The 15,326-nt window shown below is 37.9% G+C and overlaps 1 non-coding gene across 1 annotated transcript; it reads right to left on the bottom strand.

Annotated features, from left to right (window-relative positions):
• Positions 1–6,045: 6,045 nt before the first annotated feature.
• On the bottom strand, positions 6,046–6,180 carry LOC115063490. The gene has a single exon (XR_003843362.1). It is a non-coding gene; the product is annotated as a small nucleolar RNA SNORA17 (small nucleolar RNA).
• Positions 6,181–15,326: the final 9,146 nt, after the last annotated feature.

Genomic DNA, 15,326 nt, shown 5'->3' with positions numbered 1-15,326 from the left:
TATTGCAGCCTCTTGTGAGGCTATGCCAGTGCCTGGCAAACACCGAAGTGGATGCTCACAGCCAGCTATTGGATGGAACACAGTGTCCCCAATGGAGGAGCTAGAGAAAGTATCCAAGGACCTGAAGGGGGCTGCAACCCTGTAGGTGGAACAACAACAGGAACTAACCAGTACCCCCTGAGTTGTGTCTCTAGCTGCATATGTAGCAGAAGATGGCCTAATCGGCCATCATTGGGAATAGAGACCCCTTGGTCTTGCAAACTTTATATGACCCAGCACAAGGGAAGGCCTGGGCCAAGTAGTGGGAGTGGGTGGGTAGGGGAGAGGGGCGGGGGGGTATAGGGAACTTTCGGGGTAGCATTTGAAATGTAAATAAAGAAAATAATAATAATAATAAATAATAAATTTAAAAAAAAAGAAGTTGTCTTGGAGCATGTTGCAAAGTAGAACAGGAGCTGAGGAAACATCTTGAAACTATGCCAGAGACTTGGGCTTGAGCTCTGCCCTTTAATTTAGGCATCTGTTCCTAAGATCTTTGGGAATGTGCTGCAAGCAGGCCTCTAGTTATAGCATCTGTGGTATAAAAAAAATCAAAATATGTCTGGGAGCTGGGGTTTTGAAGAACATTTTCTTAACTCAAGATTTACCACAACTTTGATACCTTCATCCATGGTCTTTGCTTATTGTTCCAATTATTCTTCAGGCCCTCTTGGCTTCTTGGCACCATTTATATTGCTAAAGAACTTGTGGTCTATAATTGAAGAGTAGCATCCATTTGTGATTATGATTTTGGATCCTGTTTCTGTGACACTGTCAACATTAGTCATGTGCCACATGGTTCTTGGTATTGGTCCTGAAACAACCTGCAGAAAGGTGACATTAATTTTCACTGAATATGATTTTTATAGCACACAGTGCTAGTTGAAAGAACTTTCTCATTCTCCTCTTGCTCATTCGAGAAGTGTTGTGTTTCCCTTTCTTCAAAATGAGATGCAGAAAAACCTCTAATGTTGTCTGTAACTTATTTTGTTTTAACTCATCGCATTACATTTCATAAATAATTGTTAATTCTGTGAGTAAAGCTGTTATATCACATTTCATATTTGTATTTTATTCACCTGACAAACATTTCAGAATACTTATGACTCAGAAGGCTGTGTTAGTGCCAGCTGAAGTATCATGCCATCAGATGTCAGCTGAAGAAACTGTGTATGCATCTTCTGGGAAGAGAAAGTAATAAATCAAAAAAGAATGAGCAACTAGTTATAATTCATGTATGACTATTCCAAAGAGTAACGTTCACATGACATGTAAAATGCCAATAAAGTTGTGGGTGCTGAGTCTGATAGGTCAAAACCCACCTCTCTCAGCCAAGAATGAGTAAACCAGTGTCTGAAAAAGCTTTATTGTGAGATACATTTGAATTTTCATTGTGATTTACAATTTAATGACATGCAAGGTTTAATAGCTGTCATTGTTTTATTTCTGTTTTTGTGATTACAAAACCGCCCCCCACATTCTGGAAAAATAACAGCTTAAGGATAAAGGGTTTTGGCTGTAACAGATGAAATTCCAGGGTACAATATTCCTAGGACAGGAGCGGGGGATATGTGTGTGTATACCTGCAAGCACACATGAACCACGATATGCATGTGGATGTCAGAAGTCAAGGATCAGGACTCGGCTGGGTGGACTGGGAGATTTGTCTATATTCCTGGTCTAAGCCTATATCTCCTCATAACTATACCAAGAATTATAGATGTATGAGGTGATTCTGCTTGTCCGTGAGTTTTGGATATCAGAAGTGGGAATGTAAGGTGTGTGTAGCAATCGCTTTTACTCACCACACCTCCCCCATGCTTTATTTTGTATGTAATTTTTACATTGCTAAAATGTCATCCACTTAAGTTATAAAAATCATTACTGTTAATTAACAACAATACAAAGCCAATGATAGTAGAATTTGAACTATTAACAGGAGGTTCAGGTGGAGAGGAGGAGATAGGGTTGAAGGAGGAAATGCTGGGAGAGATGTCTGGAATTGAAGGGCATTAAAGGGATGTTATGGAAACCTTCTGCAGTGGAAACTCACTAAAATATATGAAATATATGAAAGCAGTCCAAATAAGGTCAAACTGGTCATCCCTTATCACCAAATGTGTCTTCCTGCACTAGAACTGCATTGCATTCAACTGAGCTGTTTGCCAAGGTGGTCTTACGGAAATCCAAAAACCAACCCTGGTTGTTACTAAGATAATGAGTTGCTTTCCACAAACTGACAGCTGTGCCTCATTGCTGAGATCAACACCCACACAACTCATTAAACATGGAGAAGTAAAGCTTGTGCCTACATAGAGCCTTCACCAACGCACTCTGATATCTTTAGTTCAGGGAGGTACTCTGAAGGCTACCAAAAAAGAACCATCAATACCAACCCATTCACAGATTGGCCTACAGTCTGCATGAAAGATATGCTAGGGCAATAGTAGCACTGAATTTTTGGGAATAGCAAAGCAATGTCAAACCAATTTGACTTAAAGCTCACTCCCAGAAATGAAACCCATACTCAACAATGTTTAGGTGACCAAGAATCAGAAACTGGAGAGCCCATAGACCTAGTGCAAAAACAAACACTACTGGTTTGAAAATACATCAATAAAATGACTCCTAATACAGGTCGATTATACCTACATCTCAGTGCTTTATTCAGTCATCCTCAAAGATGCTTTCTCTTGCATCAGATGGGAACAGATGCAGATACCTACAGCCAGACATTATGGAGAGAGAATCCCTGAACATATAGCTCTACACAGCATGTCTTCATCAAATCTCTTTCCTTACAGCTTACGGCTTCACTCTCACTATCCCAAGAAAGTGATGTTAAAAAGGGTAAAATCCAGAGGAGATGGAAGACAAGAGAATGACTCCCACTGAACCAGCTAAGCAAGGCTTATATAAACTCTCAAAGAATAATCAGAAAGCACAGGGCCAACTCGGATCTGATATCTAAACCTGGAACAGATCAGGTCCTCTGCATATGTATTATATCTTTCAGTTTCGTATTTTTATAGGACTACTGGATGTGTGAATGAGTGAGTCTCTGACTCTTGTGCCTGGTCTTGTGGTTCTTTCCATCTGTTGGATTGTCTTGCCAAGTTTCTAGCCTTGTGATGATTTAGTTTTATCATATTTTTACTTTGCCTTGTTGGTTATCTCCTAGAAGTATATTCTTTTCTAATAAGAGACAAAATGGGAGGAATAGAGGGAGGGAAAAGGTAATCAGGATGTATTTTATGAGAAAATTCTCTGTTTTCAATAAAAGGAAAAAAAACTATACTAATTATTGATTAGTAAATGATGTTAGATGATTAACGATTCAGAATAGTTTATGTAGTGGGTGGAATATGCTTGACCTGAGGGAAGCTGTGGCCTTGTTGGTGTAGGTGTGGCTTTGTTGAAGGAAGTTTGTTCCTGTGAGGGTGGGCTTTGAGGTTCTGTGGTCAAGCTCCACTCAGTGTAGAAGAGGTAGTCTCTTCCCGGTTGCCTTCAGGAAAGAGCCTCTTCCTGGCAGCCTGCAAAAGAGTTTTTCCTGCTTGCCTTTGGATCAAGATGTAGAACCCTTGGCATCTCCATGTCTGCCTGCATGCTGCCATGTTCTCTGACATGATCATAATGGACTGAATCTCTGAAACTGTAAGCCATTCCCAATTAAATGTTGTCCTTATAAGAGTTTCCTTGGTCATGGTATCTCTTCACAGCAATAAAGTCCTAACTGAAACAGAGCAGTTGGCATTTTCCAGAGGACCTGAATTCAAACCACAGCATTCATATTGGGTGGCACACAGCGTTCTGTAACTACAGCTCCAGAGAACCTGGCCCCTTTTCTCACTTTTGTGTGCACATACATATATGGTACACATGCAGACATGAAGATAGAAAAATATTCACAAAAAAACAAAAATTAGAGATCATTTTGAAATTTAGACCAAATAGTTTCTTATAATCACTAAAACTCAAATTATTAAAACACTACCAGGTAGTTTTCAAACTTTTATTTATAAAACAAATGATTTTTAAAAGGCTAATGTTAAAAAGCTTCTTTGGTGAAATGTTTGCTTGCATGTCACACGTGGGTCTTGACCCACTTTAGTGAGCATTAGACACTGTTATTTATACCCTAGTGGCAAAAGAATCGCTTACTTTCTAGGAAATTTTGGTATGCCATCCAAGGACAGGCCACCACAATTTTAAAGTAAATATTTCACAGATTTTAAACAAATGTACACTTTATTTCTTCATCAAAGCCACACCACAGACTTGTGAGGAAAAGAAAATGACTCATATACTTTCCTTTTAATTTTCATTAAAGCAGGAGAATATTTTAGAAAAGCTAATAAACATAGGCAGTTCATTTCTAATGTCTGCTACTTATGGTGTGATTGGCAGGTAGCTTTCAGCATTCATAGTATCTGCACAAAGAATATTTGTGCCATTAAATTACCTACTGTAATAACTTTAAAAATGCAATTTGGATGTAGACATTTCCAGTGAATTTCACATCAGGAGCCTCAATCCTATGCATCTCCCACTCCCCTAGTATTAATCCTCCACCCTTGCAATGTCCTCCCAAATGTAGGGAGAAATTCTCATTGTGGAAGCTGTAGTGTGTCCCAGTGTGTCCTGCAGTATATTCTTTGGTCCACACTTCTTTGCTTGAAAATGTTCATTGCAATGAGTCATTGATCTAGTATGAGGCTTGTCAATACTGGAACAGTACTGGGACTTCTCTTGGACATCCTGTTGTTGCCCTATGCCATGAAGCTCCTGTAGTTTTGAATCTGTAAGACTAGCCCCTTTATACACTCTAGCAATTCATTGGTGGGGTAGATTTTGGGATGGGGCAATTCAAAGTCTTGGATCTGGGCTTGAGATGTATCTGAACTAGTCAGCCCTCCAAATCCCCTGAACCCACACCACCAAGAGGAGCTCTTCTACGTGGCCCACATGGTCCATCCAATGCCCCAGCATGCAATGGGCAGAGCCAGCTCTCTTGCTTTCATGCCCCTTGGGTTGGCTCATTCATACCATGCCATCAGGTCCAGCTCACTGGCAATCCTTACATCCAGGGCCTACTCTACCAAGGTGCTCAAGTGAGGTGCAGAGCCTGCTGTCCCCAGTGATGCAACAAGTGAGGGACAGCATTAGCTCTCCTGCTCTCATGACCCCAGGGCCAGCTTTCCTGCCCGCCATAGGTGGCAAGGGGCAACTGTGGGATTTTGTCTTCCTCATCTATGTCATCACATGGCAGACAAGTGGCAGGACCAGTTCTGCCATGCTTCTGACTGGAGGCCAGCTCACCCATATCCCTGCTGCTAGGTTCAGCTCTACTTTGTGCCCAGGCGAGGTGTAAAACCTATCTTCCTGAGTGCTGAAGCTGGTGAGGATCAGGGTCAGCTCTCCTGCTCTCATGACCCAAGTGCCAACTCACTCACAATGCCAAGGTGAGGGCTGGGACCAGTTCTGCACAGCCTTCAAACATCATCATGTCCCAGAGTAGTAACCCTTACTACTTTGTCTGTGTCTTCTCTGAGTCTCTTCATTGTCCTCACACTCTTCTGTTTCTCTTTCTTGTTCATTTATCCACTCTTTTAGTGGCAGCTGGGTTCCTGGCATGCTTTCAGGAATGTTATGTTCTGCCCATGAAGGGCTCAGCTCTGGCTTGCTCTGATCCACTCAGACCTGTGCAGAATCAGACTGGTCATCTTACACTAGCTCCTATCTGGGCCCCATGAAGCAAGACTGGTGGTCATCTTGGACTCCTTCCTCTCCCTTGGGCATCCCCACATGTCCGCAGTGCAGGGATCCTCTGTCGAGGCTCACTCCTACTTGACCCTTAGTCCCAGGAATAGTGCCTCTTGTCTCCATCTCTCTCTCTCTACCTTTGGGAGCCTGTCTGGGCCTGTGCTGAACCAGACTGGTGAACATCTCAGGCTAGCTTCCTGTTCAGATTCGCTGGTTGTGGTCTCAGGCTTGATTTGTTCAGGGAATGTTAGGTTACCAATCATCCAGATGTTCATAGGTCAGAACACTGAGTGCAAACATAGCCTCTATCCTCTCTGCCACCTACTGATGATGCACATGTGACACAGTAGCCACACCTGCAATGCCTCTATGGGCAGGAATTTTCCTAATGTTAAAAATATAAATGTGACCTATGTTTATACTTTATTTAAATCAGTCTCATAGCATAACTGTGCCTTTACATATTTTACACATAGAAAATATTTGCATGTGCTTCTATTTTGTTGTAGCTCCCAAGAACCAAATGCATGAAATTATTTATTTAATGTATACCAAATGATAAAAGTAAGGAGAAAACATGTTAGTGGTGTTTTAAAAAACGAGACTGAGATTAAACCAATTATTATCTGAAAGATAGAGTATTACAGTAGCTGAGTTAAAGGCTAGTTCCTATTGGATATAATATCAGCTGCTCAGAGTGGTGAGCAATAAGGTTACCATCTATTTTATGGTGACTAAATGATTAAGTTTCAATAAACTAATAAATAATTAGCATATTACATGTAAATGCAATTGTGTGAATGAAAAATGAATCACAAAATTTACCATGACTCTCCATGTTTGCAGATCTCTGAATAACTATTGAAGTGCAGAACAGCAAATGAATCTTATCTTTATAGATTGACATTGTTCATGAAGATTCCAATGTGGAATCTAAATTTCAGTTCTCTTCTACAAATCTATTGAAAAGGAAAACCCTACTTCACCAAAGATTACTATAGAATTTAGCACTGCTAAAAATCCCCGTTAGTGATGACACAGTGCTGAAGAAATGACCCTCTCAGCCTCACTGTTTCACAGGCTCCCCTTGGCTCCAGTGCACGCTCATTTCCTGGGGTTTTGCTTGAATAGTTTACTAAGGTCCTTGTTTGTAGGCCTTAGTCATAAATATTTTTGGAAAGCACCACTTTAGATTATAGGCACTTATATATTTTCTTTGATTTTATGTACTATAACTTTTACTTCTCTGGAGTTTTGGTCAGTATGAAATTTAAGCAATAATAAAAAGATAAACAATGCTAACAATGTTATCAATATCTTGGAATAATAAGCAGAGGTAAGTGGGCCTGTATTTTAAAGGACACCATCAAAACTGCAGTGCTAGGAAAAGGAGCACTTGTGATAGAAGGTTCCTGAATCTAAGTATGGAAATTTGATAGGTGTAGCAATTTCTGTATATAATTTCCGTGAATTGGAATCAAGCAATGAGAATATGGATACATCATTGACATATTTTCCCCCTTAAATGACATGTCTTTTAATTACTCAGGAGGAAGAAGAGCAGGAGGAATAGGAAGAACAGGAGGAGGAGAAGCTGGAAGAAGAGAAAAAAGAAAGTAACTACTTGAATGTATGTTTTTTTTTTTCCCAAAAAAGTATATAAATGGAAAAAAGTCATATAAAATGATTATCAGTACAATTAATCACCATGGAAATGCAAAAGATGCCAGAATGAGATAGCATCTTATATGACTGGTTATATACATAGTAAGGAATAATCAAAGTTGACATGAAAACAAATGATAGCAAGCCCTTGAAGAAAAAGAACCATGTCATATGCTTGATGGGAAAACAGAATTATATTTCTGAAATATCAAAATGTATCATGCAGCCCAGAAACTCTCCATCTGGTCCATATTTGGAATTTAAATCAGAATCTTAGAGCCCACTACATCTTTGTAGAATTATTCAAAGTGGCCAAGATATAGAGATATGAAAACACTGTGACCATTGCAAGATATGTTTAAATCATATTAAATTACTCATGTATAAGAAAAGAAGTTGTCTCATTGTAACAATATGAATAAAACGGGATGGTGTTTTTGTAGTTAAATAAGCTAAACATAAGAAGCAGACATGATCTCATCTTCATAGGAATATAAAACAAAAAGTCAAATTCATTGAAGCAATTTTGTCTTGGACACTGAATATGCCATGCTGTTATTAATCTACAAATAGTCTTTTAAATTTAGTAGGCTTTATCTTTAGGATTAGTTTGGATATTTCCTATTATACACACTACTTAGTATGTTATAAATATAGCAGTCAATAAAATTCCATATTATTAACTCAAATGTATATTGCTTTTTTCTTAAGCATAACTAATGTTATTTTCTGTTCTAACACATAGTTTAGAATACTGAATTAGTTACTAGGTCTCCTTAGGAAGCTCAGTGATTCAGGCGTTCCTTGATTCCAATGTCTTTCATAGATTTTAGGAGTACTCTTTGGGTGCTTTATAGAGTGTTTCCATATTAGGATGCATCTTATCCTTTTACACAGATTAAAATAGATGTTAAAAATGGTCTAGCAGGTAAAACCATAGAAAAGCAGTGCTATTTTAAATTATATTAAATTACATATATAATGACATTGTGTATACAATCTCAATAACCTGCTTATAGTAGCATATTTCATTTTAGCCTCCACAAAGTTAATTCTTTCCTTATTTTGTTTTATGAAAGCAAATCCCAGTTAAATTAATAGTTAAGCAGTTAATTAACAGATAAACAGGAGAACATGCCTGTTCCCATAAGAGTTAAGTAGCTTTGTGAATTCTTTGGGCCTCTTCTGTGGTAGGTACTTCTCTACTCCAACCACAGACTATTCAGTAATACATTTAAAACAGTGTCAAATGTTAGATATACTTATTTTGTTGTTCTTAGTATTACAAAGGAACATCAATTGTTTTGTTGATCTATTTACTCCAGTTTCTAATATTCAGGACTCTTATGTAACTTCATGCTTCCTTCATAGTTCACAAAAGATTAAGTTGTACATGCCCTCATATTAAAAGATATTTATAATTCACTTAATTTGTTTTCTGTGCATAAATTAGACATTTCTCCAAGAAAACGCATTTCTCTTCTTGGAAAATATTGGAGAATTGTAATGTAGCTGTTAGGTGTACTCATTGCTATTTGTGAATTGATCCTAGACTTTCTAAACTAGTGATACCAGAATGCATGCTCAATTCTACTTGTATGATACTCATATCTTTAAACACTTCTACACACACACATCGGTATCTACACTCTAAGTGAATGCAGATAGCTCCATCTGGCATCTCTGAACACATGATACTTTCGAAACTCCTCTGCTTGCTTGTCTGCAACCTCCCACTCCATTAGTAAATGACCTACCTCTTACCATCTGCAATTTGTTGACTTAAGTGATGAGTGGTGACACACATGTATTTAACTATAAAATCACCCCAGAATACACCTCAACATAGACCAGAGTATTTATATGCAATTCTTTTCACATTTACTTTTGCAACGTTCACTGGTTTCTGATGTAATTAATTCAATGAAATTTCTTACTACCTTCTTCCATGTAATGATTCATCTATTTAAAATAATGTTATATTTTATCACAGTCTGCATCCTGGTGTAACTCATCTATTTTTAAAATGTGTATATGCTAAGGTTCATTCTTGCTGCTGGAAATTATCCTTATTTTAATATTGTTTTATAGTATGCCCAGAATCATTTCTGTTGCACTAAAAATTCTCAGGTTCATCTTTCTAAATTATCTTCCTTAAAAACCAATATATCCTGCGAAATATAGTCTTTCTACACTGGCTTCATTCAAGTACAAATAGGCATTCTAAATGTTTCTGTCTACATATGTTTCTGGATGTGCACAAGTGTGTTCATACATTACAGTGGTGCATACAGAACAGAGGTCAAAATGAAAAAAAGGGCTTAAAAAAAAGAAAAAAGAAAAAACATGGACACTGGATATAGGATTGTGTTCTTAGGTTCTTGTGCTCATGTGTCAAGAACTTTGCTGACTGAGGCACCTCCCTGAAGTAGAAATTTCTGGTTTCTTTAAAAACTCAGTTTTGTCACATAATATTTTTCTGGAAGCTGTCCTGTGAGAGAGCTTGTAAGGTTTTGCTGAAAACAGACACTTGAGAGGGCACAAGATGTTTAGAAAGAATATAAATGGAACCCCCATAAGCCTATGAAATACTTCACTGGACTTTGTTGGTCTTCACTTCCTAGAGAAAAATGCACCAAAGAACTTCTTACAGCATTCCAGTCGCACCTGGCTGCTTCTGCTGACTTCTACAATTCAGTGGAGCCTTGCTATGCCCCTTCTTCTGATTCATATTTGGTGCTTGCTATTGAACTGGACTACTGATATCCTGACAACAAAGAGCAGAATTGTCCCCATGGAACTACTTCTAAACAGATCCACAACACTCTTTTCATATTAAACATATTTTTCCTTCTACTTCTGGTCAGTAAGTTAGAAGAGGGGTTGAAGCATTTAAGAACTAAATAAAGTAGGTGTTGGAAAAAAAATCTAAGCCTACACCTCTCCATCTCCAAGTGCATTATTTTTTCATCTCTTGTGCTAGCTATTTTGTTGGGTGTTATTTGAACATCTTCATGTTGTACATTTTGAAAAATGACTACCGTGATGTCAAATGTATCTTCTATTTTATTATCAGTTTGTTGTCTAATCAAGTGTCATTGGTGTTATTCTACTTTAAATTACATTAAGTCCTTCAATGGTTTGTTATGGCCAACTTCCCTTCTCATTTCATCATGTAAATTAATGAAACATACACAAACACACAAACAACAAGGAAACACACACACACACACACACACACACACGCCACTGATCTTATATCAATTTATTTTGTTTTCTCCAAATCCATATTTTGTCTCTTTAAACCTTCTGTCTATTATAGCTCTTTGAGCTGTTATGATAACAGCTGTGGTGTGGAGTTAAGACATGAATAAGTATTCTACAGCTTAGAAGTGGACCAATGTCACTGTATTTCAGTCTTTGCAAGGGGTTTGTATTTAGTTATGTTAAAGAGTAAAAAGGGAAGAGCTTGAATTGAACACTAATTCTAACACTAACCCTTTAACCCTATCCCTACCCTACCCCTAACCCTAATCCTAACTCTTGCCCTCACCCATATTAGTTAATTCCTTCATCACTAGTGTCTTTCATCAGATGAGGTTTCTATGCTGTTCTGTAATTTCCAGGTACCAAAATCATAAGCCATGTAAAACTGTTTCTACATTATCCAGTGTCAGATTTTTGTTTTATTTAAGTTTTCAAAAGAATCCAAAATTAACTGACATATGTCTTCATGATGACATATGAATGGGATTCTGGGGTAAATTCCAGAAACATGTGGGTGTTGTTTAAGGCTGTAGCCCCTTGTAGGGTACCAGTCTACTTCCAGCATTGGATCAACATGTCAACTTGAACATTCCTTGTATTTAAGAGTTCCTCAGTTTTGATTTAGAGAGATGCCCGCTGTGATTCTTTGCATGAATTCTCCTTTTTGTAGGATGAAGTCACATCCCATAAACTCATAAGGTGACAATACAAGAAGTTAAAATAGCAGGTACCATATGTGACTTATCTAACATTACAGTTTCCCTGCAAAGTATAAGGGCACAAGCTGTTTGCCCTGGATCTTGTTTGTGTGAGTGGAAGATGAGGCTTGATGTTCCAATGTAGGGGAATGCCCGGGGGGGGGGGAGTAGTAAGTGGGTGGGTGAGTGAGCACCCTCATAGAAGCAGGGGGAGGAGGATTGGATGGGGAATTCCAGAGGAGAAACTGGGAAAGGGGATAATACCTGAAATGTAAATAAATAAAATATCCAATAAAAGAAAAAAAAGAAAAAAGAAGAACATCACACCTTACAAATACCAATACCAGCCTGAGAAAAGATCAAAACTTAAAATTTGTGTGAAATTTTCTACTAAAAATGTACCATTCAGGTGGCATCTGAAAAATCATAACTTGAGGTGTGTTAAGTTGTGACTCCATGCTCCTGTTTTTAATGCAGATTTAGGAGATGTGCTCCTTTGTAGCATTAATTCTCTTGAATGTTCTAGTAGATCACTGTCATTAACATTCCATGCATTTCACCCTTTTCTTATTATGAAACTGGATTGATATCATTAGAGTTCTGATTATTAGAACTGAAACAAGTCCTCATGTTTACCATTTCCCACTGAAACAATGTATATGGCATCTTTTTCTCAAGGATACTATCATGGCCTTGATTGAAAATGTATTAACCCTGTCTTAAACTTGCAAGTACTTTGCTAATAAACTAAAAGCATGTATATAAGAGAATGTACATGATGAGAAGTCCTGAGTATGCGGTCCTTCCTTACAGGAACTCTAAGCCTAACGATCCACCACTGTTATTCATGCTGCTTTCCCTCAAATAATGTCTGGTGTATGAGAAACTGATTTGAAATCCCTGAGACAGTGTGTCGATATTATCCACAGTTCCTCTTTGATAGTGGCTGTAAAACTCTATGGTTCATGACCTCTTTGTCCTTCAAATTCTTTTCTCATTTTCAATGAGACTGCTATGCCCTTCTGTCCTCTCATAATAATGAAACATTTTCCCCTACATTTTAGTAAGACCTGATTATTCTATTTTCTTCTGGCAAGAATTCTTATATATTCCCTCATCCTAATTACAATCTATATGCCTTGAAAGATTTATCTACTATTTATTTACAATAATGATGTATAAAACAGAATTTCACTATATGATTGTTGAATAAGTACATAACAAAACATACCAAATACAGATTGTAATATAATACATAAACCAGCTATTGCTTGATTGAAATTTGTCATATTAGCACATTTGGATGTCCCTGCTGCCCTGTGTCCACTTTTCCCTTGGGATAACCAGGCGCTTTGTACACAGTCCTTGCCTGAAGGGAGGGAAGCTTAACCCAGCATTGGGTGGGTATAGTGCAGGATCTTGATCAGCAATAATTGAAGTGACAAAGAATATACTGGGGAACAGCTTTGGGGATCAGGTTAAGTTTACCAGGGGAAAAGGAGAATTTATGCCTATGGGGAAATGGCCAGGGTCTCTGGGGCAGGGTTTGTGTGGCTGTGTTCAACTGGCCAGGAGAGGGATGTTAAAAGAGGCTTCATCTGCATATAAGGTCAAACAAAAAGTGAAGCCTGATAACTGTTAGGGTAATAAATTTCTGCTACAGATAATAGTGAGAGGAGCCAGCATTATGATGCCAAGTTGGGAGAGGTGAGGAGTCAACTCCTGCTGTCCTCATATTTGAAGTATTGATATCCAGGGCTGAAGCTTCCGCGACCCTTCTTCTATAACCCTGGGCCATTACTGTCCCACATGTGTCCTTTCCTAAGCCTTGGGACATTTTTGTTTCCAGCCTGCTTTGTTGCAAGACACTGACTCTCCAAGTCATATCATGGCAGAGTACACAGGCATTTCAGAAGGACTCGGGCTTTCTGAAGAAAGGTTCTACGTTCTGCTGCCTAGGAATCCTGCTTCCACACCATACTTCCGTTCACATCAGGACATGTGATGGGCAGAGCAGTCCCTGGTGCCAGCACTATGGCAGAGAAAGCAAGGAGAATTAGACCCTGGCTCTAAAGGCTGTTCTATAGAGAACTCCTCAGCTCATTTTAAAATGCAGGTAAGAAAAAACACATCACAACTTATACAAAACACAGGAATCAAATAGTCTCCAAAAGCAATATAGTTTTTAAATTAGAAAATAAAAATGTGGAGAAGAGACCATGTGGCTTTTTGTAATATTAGTAAATCAAATGAATTATTTCCTCAAGCGATGATTTCTATATCAAAGGCAAATAAATATAAACACCTATATTAAAAGCCTACCACACCTGGTTCTCAGATGAGCTGTTGTTGCTTCTTTCAATTACAGGGGAAGGCTGAAATGGGCACCTCTTTATTCTACAAAATGGGTGATGTTTGGAAAGTTACATGTGGATTACGTACAAGATACTGACAGCTTCTGATTAGAAAGGAGATCCTGGTTGCTACTAGGCATGCAGCAAAGGTTTTGTACCATTTCCTGGGTTACCTTAGGCACTGTAAAAATCTACAAAGTTACTGACATTCTGTTTGTAGGCATGATTATTCATAATTGTAAATTCCATTTAAATTAAGGAGACTCAAATTTCCATATACAAAATCTAATCCTATCTCAGAAAGTAGAAGCCCTTGTTTTCAGGATATGCTGATTTTGTTTTCAGTTAAAAGGCTACTTAAACTGATTCTATAAGAAGTGTCATTGAAAATAGAAGTGTAATGCATTGTGTGGCTGAGTAATAGGACCTACCTTGTGTATCATGCTAGGAAGAACTGTTACCTTTGTCATTGTTTCTCACTCATTCTTCCTTAGTACACAGTGAAATCTACTATAGGCTGAACTTGCTTTACAAATCTATGGTAGTTGGACTTTCTGCATGTTTAGCATTTCAGGTCATATTTCCCTGTTTCTGCCAATTGTCTGCGCTGATCCTTCTATGGATTGCCTTCTATATTAGTGTCCATAAGTTCTTTCTCAACACTATTGCCTCTAAATGGCATAGTCAAGACCAGGGTAGAATGATACCAGTTTTCTTACCTGTCCTACCAAAACATCAGATCTTGAAATTTTCACCAGCAATGTTCTTTAGGGTGAAAAAGAAAATGTCATTTCCATCTCATTTTCAATATTTTTGGAGAAGGTACCATGAGGTGCTGAGAAGAAGGTATATCCTTTTGTTTTAGGATAAAAATGTTCTATAGATATCTGTTAAATCCATTTGTTTCATAAATTCTGTTAGTTTCAATGTGTCTCAGTTAGGTTTCTTTTCCCATGATCTGTCCACTGAGGAGAGTGGGGTTTTGAAGTTTCCCACTATTATTGTGTGAGGTTCANTGTGTACTTTGAGCTTTAGTAAAGTTTCTTTAATGAATGTGGATGTCCTTGCATTTGGAGCATAGATGTTCAAAATTGAGAGTTCATCTTGGTAGATTTTACTTTNGATGAATATGAAGTGTCCCTCCTTGTATTTTTTGATAACTTTAGGTTGAAAGTTTATTTTACTCAATATTAGGATGGCTACTCCAGCTCGTTTCTTGGGACTATTTGATTGTAAAATTATTTTCCAAAATTTTACTCTGAAGTACTGTCCCTGAGGAGGGTTTCCTGTATGCAGCAAAATGTTGGGTCCTATTTACGTAGCCAATCTGTTAGTGTTTGCCTTTTTATTGAAGAGTTTAGTCCATTGGTTATAAGAGATTTTAAGGAAAAGTAATTGTTGCTTCCTGCTATTTTTGTTGTTAGAGTTGAGATTCTGTTCGTGTGTCTATCTTCTTTTAAGTCCATTGAAAGATTACTTTCTTGCTTTTTCTACAGCATATTTTCCCTTCTTATGTTGGAGTTTTCCCTTTATTATCCTT

The sequence above is a fragment of the Mus pahari genome, chromosome 2 (genome assembly GCF_900095145.1).
Source record: "Mus pahari chromosome 2, PAHARI_EIJ_v1.1, whole genome shotgun sequence".
NCBI classification, from domain to species: domain Eukaryota; kingdom Metazoa; phylum Chordata; class Mammalia; order Rodentia; family Muridae; genus Mus; species Mus pahari.
The sequence above is the reverse complement of the archived record's forward strand: the minus strand, read 5'-3'. Positions and strand labels throughout refer to the sequence as shown.